This window comes from Corapipo altera, unplaced genomic scaffold (genome assembly GCF_003945725.1).
Source record: "Corapipo altera isolate COAL_440 unplaced genomic scaffold, ASM394572v1 68, whole genome shotgun sequence".
NCBI lineage: Eukaryota > Metazoa > Chordata > Aves > Passeriformes > Pipridae > Corapipo > Corapipo altera.
Window position 1 is genome coordinate 4,547,147 of NW_020884919.1, and position 19,016 is coordinate 4,566,162.

A 19,016-nucleotide genomic window follows, 5' to 3' on the forward strand; every position below is an offset into this window, starting at 1 on the left:
GTGTTTGGTGACAAATTTTCAGTGTATCGTGGAACCAACTGCTGGCACTATGTCCTGAAAATCCTGCAGAATCTGTTCTTGCTCTATTTTAGCAGTATTAACAGTCATTCTACCACTGCCTGTCAACACTTCTGAAATTTTCTTGAAAGTTCTGAATCATCAGTGTAATAATTAGCAAATGCTCATTAAAAAATAAATTAATTGAACTCGCAGCAGAGCAGAGATGGTTCATCCCAAAGCTGGTATCACCATGGTGTGGTTGGTAACATGTGCCTGGTCTCATTAAAAAAAAAATCAAACAAACAAATACCCAGCAAAAGGTAACAGAACTGTGTTAATCCTCCCATATGGAATGTGCATGTTTAAATGAAAATTGAAGTTCAGTTGTTGGAACGCTGCCCCTGGGCAGTGAGGGGTTGGATAGAGAGAAGTAGCATTTCCTGTGTTTCCTGTGTTTGGGAGAAGACTTGGTCTGCTTTTGGTGACATGGAAATTTCAACTAGAAAAATAAAATTTCACCATGAGAGAATGTTCAGTGGTTGTATTGGTGCCCAGAGGGGCTGTGATATCTCCATCCTGAGCGATATTCAGCAGTACCCTTGACGAGCTCTGGTGCAAACAACTCTAACTCTGAATTTAATTCCACTTTCAGTAAGGGAGTTGGACCAGGACCTTTGGTGGTCTATCCCAACTTACAGTAGTGTATAATTTCCAAAACGGGAGAGTCCAAACAGTATTATAGTCTTAGAAGATTTTGAACTGCCTTCCCTGTGAGGTACTTAAAAAATAAAAGCAAGAATGATTGTCAGCTACTGAGAAATGCAGGAACTGTGAAAGAAGCCTTTAAAACTTGCCTAAAATTGCACCAAAATAATGGGCTCCTTGAAGAGGCAGTCTCATAGCTAAGGCCAGATATACACATATATGCAGTTATCCTAACTCATGGTTTATTTGGGAAAGATTTGTGAAAGCTATGGTATCTGAGCAAGCCATTATTGTTACATAGCACAAAATATCAAAAGTTCAAGAAAGAGCCACTGTGTAAATTTGCAAAGGAAATTTTCAGAATACAAAAAGCTTTTCTTTAGGAAAGCTGTTTTGTCTGTTAAAGTGTTTCTAACCAGTGCAGTAATTTCTACAAGACACATGTAGGGTAGGTGATAATGCAGTGATGACACTGTAATGTCAACCTCAGAGGTGGGTTTTCACTGAAACTTAACTTTTGGATTGCAAAACTGGTTAAGATGGATTAGTGGCTTGATAAGGTGGAGAAAGACAGGGTTTGCTTTGCACAGTGACACTGATCCTTCTAGGAAATTTTGCAAAAACATCTGAACCTTGCCAACACAAAAACAGCTGGGAAATAAAACGACTGGCAGGAAAAGTTCAGCTTCAAAAAGGTGTTTTCAACCTGGGTTAGCCTGAAGTGGTGTTGATCCTCAGGTATAGGAAGCCTTGATTTTCACTTGTCAAGGCTCTGAATGTGAAGCAGAGGGCAAGGTGTTCTGGCTGTTTATTAAAGACTATAGAAATGTTTATCCTGTTGCACTTGGACAACAAAAACTTTCAAATTGGACCAGTGGTAGTAATTAACTTGAGGTTTAATGGAGGGGGGTTGGGGAGGGAGAAATAAAAAGAGAAATTGGAGAATAGAAACAAACAGTTCTGAAACAGTGCTTGGCAGGGTCAGCAAATGGCTGTAAGATACTCAAAAGCTGATGGATGACAATTTTGTTCAGTTGCAGGGGCTGCTTTAGGGACCACAATGTATAGACAGAGGAAATGCTTCTCTGGGAACAGACAGAATGTGGGAAAACATCTGTGAATGATAACAATCCTCTCAGGGCAAGACAGCTAGTGAGAGGGGCAAATTTTAATAAATGTTTCTCTGAAAGCCAGTAGAGGCTAAGAAATAGTGGCTTTCAGTTCTTCTGGAATAGTCTGTATATAGTACATATAGCCTGGAATAGCAGAGACCTTGTTTTGATTTCTTGTTTTCTTCCTATTTTAAGTGAAAAAGATGGAAAATAATTTATCTCATAATTAATAAGTCTAATTACAGAATTCATCTGTTTGATAGTGTTTGTTCCCTTGTTTAGACATCCCTATCATAATTATTATTCTAATAGTCATGGGAAAATATTAAAATATTTTATGAATCCAAATATTGGAAATCAAAAACAATTGTATTAAATGGTACTGTTTAATGAGTGATGGCCCTATCCCACCCGTATGGAAACGACTGTTCTGTGGTTTCCTCATTTTGGCCCTGTAATCTCCTATGAAGAGGTTTTGTTTTCTTTTGGGCAGTATGGAAGTTCAGAACAATGCCACTTGTCACTGAAGTTGTTCATCTAGAAGATTAAAGTAGTTCAAGTTTTAGGTTTTTGACGGCACTTTGGGTCAATTCCTGGATTTAGGTAAATTGGATCAGTCTTCCCAAGCTACACTAATACAAATTGCTGCATGTATGAAAAAGCTTGTGAAGCATAGCATGTCCACAGACTTTTCTGTAACTGTAGCAAAGAAAATCAGGCGAGTAGGGTTCAGTAAGGGGGAAAATCCTGGCTAAGAAGTCAGCTTGCAATAAAAATACAAAAAGTAAAGGCTGTGTAAATTAATTGCTTTAGTAGCACAGTGTCCTTTTTGAAGGTGCAGAGGAGAAATGTGAAGGGACAAGAGTGATTCAGGTGAGACTTTATAAATCACAAACTTTGGGCATTTGGTTCCTTCTCAGATTCTGACACACACTAATCCCAACCAAACCACTGTGTGTTCAATACTCATGAGTGAAAAGCCATTTTTTTCTTAAGTCTGCTTCAAAGAAAGTGTTCCCAGTACTGAGATCACCCCTTGGAATCTGAAAGTTGTGGATGAACAGGTAAGTTTTGAGAGCTGGTAAAGCTCTAGAAAAATGAGTAAATGTCAACCCCATCATAATCAAAGCAGTTTCCATAGGAACACAGATGTGTGGCTCCTGTGCATGACAGATATAGCAGTTTGATTGCATGTTTGTTCTGACCTTACAATTGAAAAAGGCCATTTGAGAATTCTAGCATTTGAGGATCCTAACAGGAATGTTATGCTAATGGCTCCAGAAATATCCCTAAATCCCTGTGTTAAAGTTCATAGCTGTAAATGGCTCACAAAGAATCTGAAGCAGAAATCGTTAAATGACTGTGTTCCATGTTACCATCAGCAAAGTGCTTTACTGATGGTTAGCACAAAGAAAATGTGTGTGGACATGTTCTTTAAAGTGTGTCATGGAGAATTTGGAAGCCAAAGCTGAAGGGACAGTAACCTTTATCTAGTAAGTGCTCTGTTTTCATATGTTACCATGAGGGTCAGTGAGCCCTGACTCTGGTTTTGTGGTAGCCCAACTCTGTGGGCTCTGCAGCCTCTCCTGGAGCTGGCACTCCTCTCCTTACCAAACTAAACATTAAAAGCAAAGTCTCTCAAGGAAAAAGCTACATTTCATAGAACCATAGAATGGTTTGAATTGGAAGGGACCTTAAAGATCAACCTGTTCCAACCCCTACCAAGGGCAGGGACTTCTTCCACTAGACCGGGTTGCTCCAAGCCCCATCCAGCCTGGCCTTGGACTATGCCAGGGATGGGGCACCCGCAGCTCTGTAGAGGTGTGTAATTAACTCCATGAAAACTTTTGGGATATAACTGATTACAGTTAACTTTTTGATTAATGTGAAACATTCCAGTGTCCGATAACTTGGCTGTTCAGGCTGAGCTTTGTAGCCTAATGAGTCCAGTCTGCATGAAACTTTCTAATCTGCATAAAGGTCAACCAGTCAATAACTTTAGCCTCTGCTGATTTAACACATTAAAATGCTCACATTGATGAAAGAGCTTTCTGTGCTAGCTCAGGTGGCCTGGCTTTTTTTGATTTTTTTCTACTCAGATTCAAAGTCACAACCTGAGCAGTGGCCCCTCTGTCGTGGCGCTTGTGCCTCAGCAGGTGCTGGTGGCACTTAATAGCCTCAGAGACACCGTGCCATGACTTATGTCTCTTATTTCTGCTGTAGTTATAAGGAGTATCTAAATTGGAACATAAATTGTCCCTAGTTAATTATTTCATTAAATGAGCAATGTGGACTGCTAAGCATTATTATTCCCATTTCACAATTGAAGAAATGCATTTAGTGATGTCTCAGTGATACGGATGTGAATATTTAGTTGCATATCTGCACTCTCATGAGTATCATAAATAAGACCAAAAGCTGGCATGTTTCAACTGTTCTAGTCATTGAAAAGAGACTGATAATGAAGATAAATTTGTGCATATGCTGTACTTGTTCTGAATGTACAATTGCTGCTCATTTCCGCAAGAATCAAAGGCAGGGTCTGAACTCTGGCTACTGAATGCTCCAGGATAATTAGCAAGCCCGAAAAATGAATCTCAAAATGAGATTTAGTAATACTGCTGGTCTCTTTGTTGTAGCAAGCTCAGGTGCTCTAACAGAGATCTCCGCATTTAGAAACCCTTTTTCATCTGGCACATGATTTTTCTGGAGATAAGGATACACATTACAATCTGCTGGTATTTTTCAAGGATTTGTCCTTTTTTTTTTTTTTTTTTTCTGAAAACAATTTTGTTTTGTTGCAGATCACTTCTTTTCACAAGATGTATGTTACCTTTCAAAACAGTGGGAGTATGGGACTGGGTGTACGTAAGCATTTCCTTAGATTCACAGATATTTTCATTTTAAGTTTGATGATATATGAGTTTTAGCACTTACTTCAGTTAATCAGAGATGTCTGAATAAAGCATCAAGGACACTTAGCTCTCAGTTTGGTCTGTGGCTGCTCTTGTAGTTCTTGAGTTGTGAAAGAAAGAAATGATTCCACCAGCTTTAGCTTTCACAAGAGGACTTATTAAAATACTTTATTTTGGCTCATTAAATCACCTTGCAGTGCAAAACCAGAATGTGAATTACTGGTGCAAAATGAAACTGGTGTCAGCAATTTTTTTTTTCTTCTGGTATTCAGTGTTGTTCCAGATCCAAATTTTCTTTTAGGCATGCCAAGCTCAGTTGGAGTGGCATTGCTGAAATACCTGGGGTGGGCTTATAATTTCCTCCTCTAATATGTGTGGAGCAAAAGGACTATTTAAGCATAACATGATATTATTATTCATTGCACCAGATGATGATGCTATTAAAATATTCAAGGAATATAGAGCCTTTAGGCACACAAACACTACAGTGCTGTAATTAGGTAGTTGAAGGTTTCTTCTTTATGTGACCTACCACCAGCATTGGGGCACCTGGGGGACCTCGTAGGCACGTGGAAACCTTCTCAGTTTGTGGAGAGCCGAGTTCCTTGGCCAGATGTATTTGTGAGATCCTGCAGGGAACCGAGGAAATCTATGTTTCAAATACCCTGTACCCTGCAGAGAGAGCGTTCGTGTAGGCACTTGCTGCAGATCTCAGAGAAAATACAACTTCTAAGTGCTCACCAGTGTGTGTCTCATCCAGCCCAAGGGAAATAATTGGGAAGTGTTTATAAAATACAGCCTTGCCATCAGCATTTGGAGGAGAATGGGAGAAAATGGGATCCCGTAGTGTGGCAACTGTACTCGGATTGTAATAACTAAAGAAAGAGGATTTGTGTGATGTGTCATAACTAGGAAGACCAGAAGCTACAACATCTGCAGGCTTGTTGTGGGATGAATGAGGAATATTTTTATTTCTTATTTCATTATCATTATGCCAGTCTTTTAAAAACATTCCTGAAGAAGGGTTGCTCAGTATTAGGAAGCCTTACAGCTTTTCTGCAGTCCATTTTGTGTGAATATAGGATGTTTATTTCACATTATTGAAATGTTTGTTGTTTTAACATCAAAACAGACACACTATGTGTACATCTGCCTATTAGCATATAACTTACAAAATGACATATAGAAATGTGATGATTCTATTTAACAGTGAGGGTCACATTTGGATGCAAAATCCATCAATACTTTGTGACCAGCATAACAGGATTTGCTTTAGGGCAATTGTGGGGGGTTGATCTATATGAAAATTCTCCTTTAGCTGTTATTTCCAGGCCCTAAATAAAGATGTGAGCTCTTACTTAATCTGGAAACCAGAGGGGGCAGGGTTTGACTTGTGCTTTTTTGTGGGGTGGAGTGTTAGTGCTGGGGTAGCGTAACTCTCGAATGTTCTTGCGCTTCAGGGCAGTTTCCACAGATTGAATCCTGCTTCTTCCTTCAGTTCCCTGTGTGTAAATTAGAGGTAGCTCAGGGAAGCTGCAGGGTTTCACTGATGCAAACCAAGTGCTTCTTTCCCTGAAACCTTCAGAGTTCACAACTTTAGTAAAATTTTTCATGTCTGCACTTCTCTTCAGATTCCAGAAATAGAAATGATCACAGGCTGGTGCCCTCAGACCAGCTCTGCTCTGTGCTCAGAGTGGTTATGTTAATCACCATGGGAAGGATGCATTTCAGGAGAGAAGAGAAAAAACCCATTTTTTCTTACCATTTTTAGACAGCCTTTCAGGAAAGCTGAATTCTTTCAAGTGCCTGTACTGTGTAATCTTGGATATTGTTTGATATCAGATGGATCCAAGAAGAGGTACTGGGTGATAGCAAGAGTAGCTGCACCCTCTGAACATCTGGGAGGCTTCTGTATCTGCAGTGTGCAGATCTCCACCCTGCCAGGCAGAGCCTGTGCTGGACAGACATGATTTCCATGATTTCTCATGCAAAGTAAAGCAAACTCAGAAAAAAAAAGTTGTACAGCTTTCTCCTTTTGTCCTTGCATCTTGCTTTTAGCCTAAATAAGACAAGTCTGATTTAGCATATGCAGGTGAATGGTGGGGTTTTATTCTTTGGATATTTGCTTCACCTACAGCATCTATGGCCCAAGCAAAAAATGCTTGACAATAAAAACATCCCAACATACTAATGCTGTTCTAAATGGAATTTAGAGGCCAGCATTGTTAAATCCCATTACCAAAACTACAGTGGCTTAAGGCAAAGCAAATTAGATGGGAAAAGGCAATTTCTAAACAGTTTTTTTTAAACCCTTATGCTTTTGGAGTTTGGCAAACAAATCAAAATTGTCTTTCCAATGAAGCTGATTCTCCTCTCACCCATGGGGCAGTGGGCAGAGAAAGGGGTTGTGGCTGGTTCAGATGACACGAAGCATCTTTGGATTTGCCAGGACTACAGAGATCCTTTTACCTCTTCCTCAGAACTGTGTTTGCTTCACTGTCAAGCTCTGTGTGAATAATATTTGAAAGTATTGACATCTAAAGAGTAAAGGTGGTGATGTGTGAAAGACAGCATTTTACAACCTCAAGAAGATACATCTTACTGTTTAATCATAGACTCAAAATCATAGACCCAAATGTGTTTATGTGTTTTTTTAATTCCCTCTTTGCATACAATTGTGATAAACCAGGATTTCTTTACCAGGTATTGTATGAAATTCTGCAAAAGGAGGCAAAGGGGATTGTTTTGTGGCTCCATCAAAGTGTTTAAAGAACATAAACTTGGCTTTCATGATATTATCAATCAGATCCTTATTTTGGAGTCGTTGCTATGATCCAAGTCCTCGTTTGAAGATGAAATCAGAAGGTCAAGATTTCACAGACTGTTCTCTCCATGGACCCCTTCTGTGTATATGGGTTTTTTGATTCAAAGAATGATGGCTGGAGTTTGAAGACAGTTTAGTGCCTTGCAACTGTGAATGATCTGAAGGGGAAGGTTTTTACAGGCCCAAATGGGCAGAGAGCAACTGTACCCTTTAGCAACTTTGGGAAGGTTCATTACTGAATGGGAACAACTCTGCCCAGGTGACCTGCTGCCCTGGGCAGGTGCCTGACTGTCACCTAAAGTGTCCTTCAGTGTCATGGCCAGAATAATGCCTTTGAAGTTAGTGACACTCTGCTTTGAGCATATTTGAAATTACAAGCATATGATCACTGTAAACATTTAATCTTGTGAGAGAAAGGAAAATCCACCTTCTTCAAAGAGACAGTTAAAAAAACCCAACCTTTCTTTCCTCTGACATCCCTTACAGGTGCAATGTCATGGTGCTGTTCTTCATCCAACTCCACGTTGAGTTAAAAGGAATCTATTTTAACCATTTCCTTTTATTTTCTTATTAATTTTTTTATAATAGCTTTTAGACCATGTATACTTCTGTTACTTCTTCAATCTCTTTGTGAACATATTAGCAATATTTTTTATATTAATAGTGTGGCATTAAGTTTGCCTAGGATAAATCAATGCCAAATTATTTACTGCCCTCTTAGGCAAAGTACTGCATGTTCCCAGAAGCTTGGGTTTTATATGTCTAAAAAGATTGGATCTTCTGCTACACTATTAACTGATATTTGGCTTTGAAGTGTGCTCTTTTTGTCTCAAATGCAATACTGTTCATTTTGCAGTACAAAAGGACGATGATCTTTTTCCTACAGTCCCTTCCCATAACACTGGAATGTAAAACTCACTACCAGCTAAGGTACAAAGCAGCTGGCACTGAACAGAAAGGACACAAAAGATTGACCAGAATTCAAACTACCACAAAATGAAATGAAAATAATCTCCTATCAGAAGCATCTCAGAAGTACAGTTTCTTTTGAACAATGAAAACTAGCATTTAAATTACATAATGGACCTGAACAGAATCATGGAACATAAGAGAAAAAGAGGGAACACTTGGGTCAGCTGAGTTCCTGTGAGCTTTTCTTGGCTGAAGGAAAGGCAATGGGAGATGAATGCACTCAGATTCTGTAAAAGTAATAATGCTTTCTAGTATTTAATGCCTTCCACTGGAAGATCTCCAAGTGTTTTTCTTTAAATAATAATTATACATTATAATTAATTTTAATATCCCATTAAGGGTGACGTGATTATGCCCTTTTATAAGTGTTTGCTTTTTTTTTTTCTTATTTATCCCACGTTAGAAATATGGCAAATGGTAAATCTAGGAATAAAGTCAAGGTGTCTCCAGTCACTCCGGTATGTGAAAACAGGAGAAATTAATTTTCTTTCCCTTCAAGTTCAAACACTACAAATGTCACAGGCTGTCTGATCTAAGATTTATCTTGTCATCTCCCAAAAGGGCTGTTTCCCTTCCTGGTAGGTGAGTGCTTGTAGTGGGCTGCTCTTCTGCCCTTTCCTGCCTGGGAGGGCTCTGAATTTCACAGAAGCCAAAATCTCCCTAAGAGAAGTTGTGCATAAATTCACCTGAGTATATATAAATCAATATATAAACTTTGAAAAACGGCTATAATGTGGGTACTTGGTACCTTTTTAAATCATTAAACCATATAACAGGCAAAAGGAAATAAGAGTAAAATGAATTAGAAGTGAGGAAACTAGGTGGTTTTTTCACCTCTGATTTTTAAGGGGTGAATTTAATAGAAGATCAATAGTGGTGGCAAGGGTCAGCTTTACTTTAGGAAGGTAATATATGCAGTTCTCAGCATGGTCTTCTGCAGCATCTCAACCATGACCATCAATTCCCTCTGATTCCTGTAGTGCATCAGTTTGAAGCAAAAAATGCCAATCTGCTGTCTTGTGCACTGATCTATGAGCAAATCAATAATAATGGAATTTAGTCATCAAAGGATGTTGCAAGGTAGTGTATGAACATTCATTAACCTTTAAAAATAAGTATGAAGAAAGTAATACTGTTCCTGTTGCAGAGCTTGTTGTAACTGGAATGTGGGAAGATGAGCTCGTCTGGATTTTTCAAAAATTGCAAGGGTCCCGTTGGAGATGAAGGAAGGGCAAGTCCTCCAATCCTTGAGGTGCAGTTTTGTGTGTCAGACATCCTAGACAGCTAAGTAATCTCTAAAGGCATCCAGCTTCCCCACCTTCACCCAACATGGCAACTCCAGTGGTTTTACAGAAAGTTTTGCTGGTAATGAGAGAGGTTTTAGGTCATTTTGTGTATACGTTAACAGTATGGATTTGTGGCGGTGTCCGGTGGGAAACATGGTGATACAAATCTTGTGAGAGAAGCTTTGTGTGCCCCATTGCAATGTGTTTTTTGAAATTGTGGGTGTGGGTGTAACTCCACGTGCCTGTACAAGCATTTCCTCTGGAACTGTGTGAACTCTTCCCTTTTTTTCCTAGCATATAAAATAACATGGCCTTGTGACATATTATAGGCTTTTTCATTAGATTTAATTTCTTCTGTTGTTTGTTTTATTGCCCTGACTTAAGAAATATACAATACCATGCTTGTCATTGCCTTTGGGTTTTTTTTTTCTCTATAAATATCATCTTTTTGATGATTCCGAGAATTCTGAGGAAAAAGAAATATTGATTTCTCTATGTCAAAAGGCTCTTCTGTATCTCATAAATATTCTTTTTGTCAAGATTTAATAATTCGTTGTCCAAGCCAGTGCCTAAGTGGAATAGATTTATGTTAATACAAACTTTCTTTGGTATTAGGATGATCAATTTTTCAAGTGGGGAAAAAAGGGAAGGTGTCAGGAGCAACAAATGATCACATGTACTGTGGTTTACTTGTAAGCTCAGGTTCAAACCAGATGATTTTGAGGAAGAGTTCATTGGGTAGATGTTAAAATGCTTTGAGGGAAGGAGGTATTCTTTTGTATAGCAACTGTAGGGGAGGTACTGATGCTCCTCAGAGTCAGCAGGTGTTGAATCAAAATGTTTGCAGGATGGTTTTCCACGCTCGTCTTGGAGAGCATCTGGGAATATGAAAACTAGAGCTAATTATCAGGTTTCAGTTAAACCTGAAAACCTCAGTCCAGTGTGCTTAAAAAGCACTTTTCCATGTTTGCTGGGCCCTTAGCCAGGTGCCAGCTACATACTCGTGGAGCAGGTAGAGGCTTTCCATGGGCTTGAGCAGCAGTCCCCACACCAAGGCTGGAGCATCCCTTCTCCTTACTGGGCATAAGAGGAATTAGGTTATAAAGTACTTCATGTATCAATGAAACCACAGTGATTCCAGTTAGAGAAAACGAAGCAGATACTAATTTTTACTAAATTTGATAAAACCCAGTTAGGGACTGAGGTGATAAGGACGACTGGTACAGTCTTAATCTTGTGGGCTGTTTGTGCCTGTTAAACAAAAGCACTTGATAACAAGAATGCTGTGACTAAAGGCATATTATAGCTCAGATAAACCCTACAAATTGTACAGGAAAAGTAAAAATCCCTAAAAGCTGGAGGTATTGCCTGCCTTCGCTGACCTGCTTTTTCTTACGTTTTTTTTGCTTTTTTAAAAACGGGTGTTCTTATGGGTGTTTTTTCTTATGGGTATTATCTCTAAATGTGAGCTGAGTTTTGTTGCTAATTTTCTAACCATGAGGAATGCAATTTAGAAATAAATCAGTTCCTAATTTAATTACCTGGGCTTTGTTTCTAATTAAGTGCTTCTACTAATCGAACAGCAAATTATGTAAAATTGAGGATGGAAAAAAAATTTGCAGGATATTTTTATTTGGAGTTCTGGTGAGTCATTATGTTACCAAATCATACTTTAGCCACAAACTGAGTTGGGAAAGCAAACTAGTATGTAGATATTTTGTTGTATGTGTATTGATGTTTTGTATTTTAATGTGACTCAAAGTTTGACTTGCTGCCTGACAAAAATCAGGGGGTTATATTTTTCTTTCTGCAGCAAAGTTTCAGACCAGTGAGTCTTCTGGCAGGATGACCAGGTTTGAGTTTCAGTGCTGGCTGTACAGATTGCCAGATTATATTGTGTATAATTATCATTTGTTGTTCAGAATTCTTCGTGGTTATACCAGTGAGAAGCCAGAAGTACTCTCCTGAGATCAATGCATTTTCTCTGCTGTTTACACTGCTGAAATCGCAGTTAAGCTCGTTGTGTGGTTTTATAATATGTTGCACACAACTGTGAATGCATGTTTGATTATAATAGAAATGTGATTAAATTTCAACTTTTTTCACTTCACCTGCTTTTCCACACTGTATCTCTTCTGAGATTTATTCCAGTGTTCAAAACTCCTCAACTGCTTCAGGTGGCTGCCAGAAAAATGAAAACAACAAACAAACAAGTAACCTTCTGCCAAGACCTTGATTCCTTTTCCTCCTACAAATATGGGTTTCATCTCTGCCACTGTGGCAAATTTATATATTGGATATTTCCATTCTCTGTAGCAACAGAAATAGAGGCTCACAGCCAAACTATGAGAAATAGGGCTTTGAATACTAACTTTAAAATAGTGGTATTTTTATGTAACAGATATCATTTCCTGTATTTATGGTTTGTTTTCCAAGAGGAAAGTTTAATATTATCCTGGTAATTTGAACAGGATTGCAGTCTCTGGAAAGAGGTTTTCCATAGCGTTTGTGGTGGAACTGGAGCACCTTATCGATGTGCACTGGGCGGCCCCACGTCCATCTCAGCTCTGTCATTTATGAGCAACTCTGCAATCCCAGACACCAAGTAGCTCTAAAGTGATAAATAAAACTTTGCCAGCGTTATTGTCCTGTACTCTCTGCATGAGAGGCAAACCCTGGGGGTAAATCAGCCCTGCTGCTTTAATGCCTGTCGACATAACCCGAAGTTCTGTTGCTGCAATTTTTCCTTTAGTATTGCATCCAGTTCTAGGAAATAAGCCTGTGTTTATCATCATCTCCCCTCCCTGTTTGATGCAGAAAAATCCAAGATATCCTTTTTGAAAAAGAAAGGCAGATTTGGCCCTGGAACTTGCTTCTTTGTATGAATTTGCATGACATAGTTTTCCTTTTTGTGGGAAACAGTGTGCCAGCCACTGACTGGATCAATAAAAATTGATTTTTGAATAGAGAGTAGAAGCAAACAATTGCATAAAAGCGGAAATAATCTTATGCTGAGAGCAATTGGATAATACACATTTTACCAGTAACTGATGAGAGCGTAGAGATGAAAAATAAAGCAGGACATTTATGACCTGGGGGAAAAAAAAAGAAGTTAAATGAGGTTTTAATTCTGATTTGTGATATTTTTATGACCGATATAGAGCAGAGTATCTAATTTTATTCTAAGCAGAGTGGTTCAGGGTTTGTTTCTTATTTATTTTTTTTTTTCATCTTTGCTGGCTTATTTCTGTTCAGTTGTGAGAGAAGTGTGCTAAGTAGACCCAGAAGGGCTTTCAAAGGATAGATTGCTATTGCTTTCGCTTGTACAAAAAGGTTAATTATGGAGGTTGGGAAAATGTTGCTGCTTTAATGATAAGGGACTGCTGTACAGAAATGACTAACCGAGCCAGTTTTCAGGGTCATCCTAATTTTAAAATAAATGACAAAACATCAGGCTCCTTGATCATCCTGAGCATTAAAAATGAAAGGTCCGACATGCATGAGAAATACCTAATGATCAGAAAATCTGAGGTAGGCAACAGAGGAGGAGCTCAACCAAAAAATAATTCATTAGAATTTCTGTGTAACACAGTCGTTCTAGAAACTAATTTAAAAAAACGTACAAACCCAAAGTTCTGGAATTTTTACTGGAGTTTATAGACTGTTAAATAAAACAGAATTTGTAATAAATTAAACTGTAATTTAAACCCCTATTTTTTATGCTTCTCTTCGTGGATCTTACTCTTCCATTCCAGTCAATTAGGCACTGCAGAATTTCAAAGGAGAACAGAACTTGGATTTTATTGTTGACATACTAAAGTTGACATATTATCACCATTTTTGCTTTAGTACTCGTTCTGTAATACAAGTTTTCAAATAGAAAATATGTATTTCTCCCCATTTTTGCACTAAGGACTGAAAAGGGGAAAGGTCTGCTCAAGGTTTGTGCAACATTTCTTTGCCAGGGATGTGAAGACCTGTAAATTACAGTGTTTACTAGAAAATACAATAAAGACCATACCTGTCAAATTAGAGTGATTGCTTAATAGCATCATCCTTGAAAAGTGTGGAGAGCAATGGTGGGTAAATCTCTGTAGGTACCATAAATTCACGTTCTGCTTAAATAAGTGTTCTTAAATGAATGCATTGGGTCCAGTGAAAATTTCTGCAGGGTAAAGAACCTCTAAGAAATCCTGCAATAACCAGCTGTCTTCTGAGATTGGATCAGCCAAGTGCCCTTGAGGGTCACCTCTGTGAGCAGCAATGGGTCCAGGTTGTTGGGATCCTGGGCTGTTCCCAGCTGGGAATGGTTGGTGCTCTGCTGCCAAGCCAGTCCTGGAAGAACTTTACAGCAAAGGGAAGTCCTCTAGGGCTTCAATACCGTTTATTTTTAATATCTTCTGTATTTATTACCTTATGGCTTTTGACTACTGCTATTATTTTTTGTCATCTGTTAGATCCTGAGTTAGGTTTGAGCATCAAGATAATGCAGCCCAAGCTACAAGGAGTTGGAGTTCTCATGCTTTACTTGGTCTTTGGAGCTGCAGGAATTTACGTTGAATTTTGAAGATAGACACATTGTAGTCTAATTCCACCTTGCACTTTACTGACTTGAATGGATTGAACAGCATTCTCCATCTGCCTGCTATGCAAACAGAATATCTGTAGAAAGTGCCCAAGAAACAAATCTCATCAGCATTCCCAAGATGCTTCATTTGGTTTTAATTCTTCGAAATCCAATACCCCAGTATTTAAAAAATTTATAATCCTAGCCTGTTGCAGTCAATGAAAAAAATATGTTCAAGTAATGCAGAACTGCTAATACAGTAGAAATTAGCAAAGGTAGATGTTTGGAAGCTATTGCATTAATTTGCAATTCATAAAATTAATGAGTTTTGTATAAAAGTTACTATCTCAAGATGCTTAGAGTGAAAACAGTTATTAGAAACATTATTAGTATTGAAACGAAGAAACATTTTGCTTTCCCTAGTCATTTTTTGTTCATGTCTTCTGCAGTTTTGAAATATATTGGTCTTACAAATTGTGACAACGCAGGAACAATAGTTGGGAAGTTTAGTGGTGATGAATTATGGAATATCAGCCAAGCGTTACTTATGTGAATTATTAGTATTCCCATATTTGACTTCTGCTTGTTCCTTTATTGCTTTTAAAGTGGAAAAGGTAGGATTTTTCCAGTGTTTCAGGACAGGACTGGCCCTCATTTGGGCTGTGCCTGTGGTAGGTTTTAGTTCAGGTCTGTGGCATCCCACTATTTCCCAGTGGCAGCACAGACTGAGCTTGAAACTGTAACACATATCAGGAGGCTGGAGCTATGCCTTAAAATTACATGTGTATTAATTACATATATATGTTTGTGAGTTTCTGATTCCTTAAAATTACATGTGTATTAAATAGATATGTTTGTGAGCTTCTGTGCTTCTGTGGTTTGCCTTCTGTCTTGTTGGTAAGAGTTACAAGACTGAATCCCAAAATTGAGTAGAGCATTGGCTACCAAAATCTACAATAAAGAGCAAAATTGTTGCTCATTCCAAGGAGTCATTACTGAGATCTTGGCAGAGGCAAAATACTGGGACGTTGTAGAGTTAAAGAAAATACTTAGGGGGAAGTCATGTGGGAAAGTTGGTCATGGATGCTGAGGCCCATAGTGATGAGAGGAGGAAGGGACTAGCTGGGGGATAGAAAGGGCCATTGCAAACTAAAATAGATGACATTGCAAATGGAGATTGGCAACTGGAAGGAAGCCAAAGAATTGGAGAAGAACAGCATTTAGTGGGAAAACACTGTGCTGAGCAGTGTGATTGGTAGCTTGGAAGTTTGTGGTTTGTCCAAGAGAATCTTAGAGAATAGAAAATCAGAATTATGGATGCTGCAAGTCTAGAAAGTTATGGAGATGAAAAAGACTGGGAAGAGGGGTTAGGAGGAAAAGAATTTTATTGTGGCTGTGCTTGCAGTAAATTGATCAAGCCAGTGCATTGGTGAAGACTCCCCTGTGCTTGAGGTTTGCCTGGGGAAGTAAATGCAGAATATCTGTACTCCAGAGATCTCATGGGCATCAGGGACCCCTGGCTCAGGCTGCCACTGAGCTTCTTTCTGTTAGACAATGTTTACGTTAATCTATAATTTTTTTCACTCGTACTGTATGTAAAAGAAGAGTGTCTTTTATTGAAATGCCTCCCTCATTAAATCTAAAATATAAGCAGTTGGCTTTGTTTATTCTGAAACATAGTTTTGTTAGGACAAATAGCTTTTGTTTACATAAATACAGGAAATAAATATTTTTATTTAATGTGGTTATTCCTGACTAGCATATGTTAAGTTTGAAGCATAGGCAACATATATAGATTTAAGAGTTAACCAGGACTTAAGTGTAATTCCTTTTGAGCATTTAGCTATTAACTTCATGCAAGTAAAGCCATTGAGTTTCGTATTTAATGACTTATTTGTTTATATGGAAAATCAATTAGTGCAGCTCCTGGGGTTTCCTAACCTTTTCTCTTCAAGGATTCTCCCCAGGAGCAGCACTGGCACAGTGTGCTTTTGGCATCCACCAAGTTCCACAGTTCACAGGGGGCTCTTGTGGCGCAGGGATGTGCCAAGTCAGTGCATCAGAGCAGAGTGGGAGCTGGGGAGTGAGATTTCAAAGCCTTTAAACTTGATCTTAAGGCCAGCATTGATAAATACCAGCCTTGGGTATCGATGGGGAAGATCATGTTAATGGAAAGGAAAACATCCTTATTTCATTTGAATAATTACTGGCTCCAAAAGGCTTAGTTCCAGCCTACTCTGTATGAGCACCTGCAGCTGATTTTATAAGGTTTTTTTTTTGAGTTCCACTTTTTCCTCCTTTTGTTAAGAAGTGGATGTTCTTTAGGACACAAAGTTTTGTGTGTCCCGGGGAGGAGTGTGCTGGAATAGCACCGTATACATGGGGGGATGGAGGCAAACTCTCATTTGCTGCCAGTTCAGCTGGTTCTGGTCTGTGGTGGTTCCAGGTATGGAACAGGAGAGTCCAGTGCCAGTGCCTCCAAGCTGTTTGCTGGACCATTCTGTTGCTGCCCTGAAGCAGCCACATATCCTCTCAGGAGTCTCTGTTGAAGCCTTCAGCATTTTTTGCACCTGTGGCTATGCCTGGATTGGCCCAGATTGACAAAGTGATCTGTATACGCTTGTCACACTGAGATAAATCTTGTTTCTTTCATGGAAAGTCAATGGCATTCCCATTTATCTGGCTGCATATGCTTATTGACAGGAACCCTTCTAGTCCAGAGGAGCACAAAGTGGTGATGGGCAGTGAAACCCACATTTTCTTCTGGCATTCAGATGTGGAATCAGCACCAGGAGGCACCAGGCTCCTATTGGAGCTTGGGGCTGTTGGCAGCAACACGTGCTTTTAGCTGCTGAATCCCAAATTAAAAACAAATAGCAGTGACAGCACAAGTGAGACGTGCTATTAATAACATTATTTTGATACAGCACATAAAGGACTGACACCGAGGCTGGGGGAATAAAACCCAGCCTTCTTGGCCACGTCAACCTTATTTTCAGTAGACATTCAAGAATACTTGATTTTTAATTTCCACATTTCCCTAAGCAATCACTGTAAATAAGAAGGGAAACTGTAAAAAACAGCAATACTTGATCTTCTAAATTCTTTTTATTTTTAATCAATAGTGTCTTAGAACATCCTGAAAACCAAGAGATATTATTTAGAGTCAATATATTTTTTTTTTTATCTTAGAAATAGAGAATGCCTATTTTTAGGGCTGCAACTGTTAAAACAGTCTCCTTTAGATAGTTTCTAAGAAGTCTGATGACTTAGAAGGAAACTGAGAAATAAGCAATATTTCACTACTCCTCCAAGTGAATATTGATTTATTTAAATAATTATGCTCAGTTTTGAAACTTAAATTTTTAAAAGGCAAAGAGATTCTTTTTCACAGAAAGGATGTAATGAATTGTTTCACAGTTTACTAACCTGTGCTGCTCAGCAGAGGAAAGGCTGAGGAAATACTCAGTGAAGACAGTTTGATCATTGTGTTGGGTGTTGATGAACTGAAACAGTGACATTCAGCAAAGAGGTTTTAAGGCTTTTGTGGCAGATATGAAATGGAGAGTAAATATTCCTAGTGGGCTGTATAAGCTTGTACCATCAGTGTCTTGGATTGCCTCTGTCAATCATAACCCCCCGAGACAGTGCCAGAACTGACCTTGTATAGCTCAGGCTCATTGACTTTAATTGTGTGTTGTATTTCATCCTCTACAGGAAGGAAACAGCGAGGCAAACTCAGTCTTTGCATGCAGCTCATTCTTAGTTTCAAGAGATTGAGTTTTTTGGAGAGGAAATCAAGAGACCCACTTGCTCTTGGCTGAGGAGGAGATGAACAGGGACTTTTTGCAAGAGCATGTAGTGACAGGACAAAGGGGAATGGATTCAAAATGACAGAGAGTGAGTTTAGATTAGATATTAGGAGAAGATTTTAGGCTGTGAGGGCAGTGAGGTCCTGGCACAGGTTGCCCAGAGAATCTGTGGCTGCCCTGTCCCTGGAAGTGTTCAAGGCCAGGCTGGATGGAGCTCTGAGCAACCTGGTCTGGTGGAAGGGCCGATGGCAAGGGATGGAAGGAGATGATCTGCCCCTTCCAACCCAAACCATTCTACGATATTGTGCTCTGACTATTTCAGGAGACATCATCAGCCTGAAATCCAATTAATTAATTATATTTTTCCAATACTCCACACATACTTTCAGGTGTTATAACTGTGCCCTGGGTGTTAACAGTATCATTTTTTCAGCTTTTCTCAATTTTCACTTCTACAGCTACACGAGAGCCTGACACGTACGAAAGGCAGCCAGACTGAGACTAAATTTTGCAGTCTGCCTCTGTTGGGAATACGTGCATAGTACCCATTAAAGTGAAGGGATTTCAGCATAGGAGCAGTGGTCTGTTTGGACACAGCTGGAAAAACTGGAGATTAAATATATTATTTCAGAACAGCAGCTGTGAAGCTGATGACTCACTGCAAAAAGTGCTGACAGTATCCTGCTCTGCATGTATTTTTAACATACACAGTAATACATATATACAATACAGTTAAAAATAAAGAGTATCGAATTACCATTGAAAAAAAAGAAAGTGCCGCAATTACAGAGCACAAAATTTCTTTAGGAAAAATTCTAGTTCT

The 19,016-nt window shown here is 38.9% G+C and overlaps 1 protein-coding gene across 1 annotated transcript in view; it reads left to right on the forward strand.

Annotated features, from left to right (window-relative positions):
* The window catches only part of LRP1B (LDL receptor related protein 1B), a 672,863-nt gene that overhangs the window by 30,241 nt on the left and 623,606 nt on the right, over nt 1-19,016 (forward strand). The window lies entirely within an intron of this gene.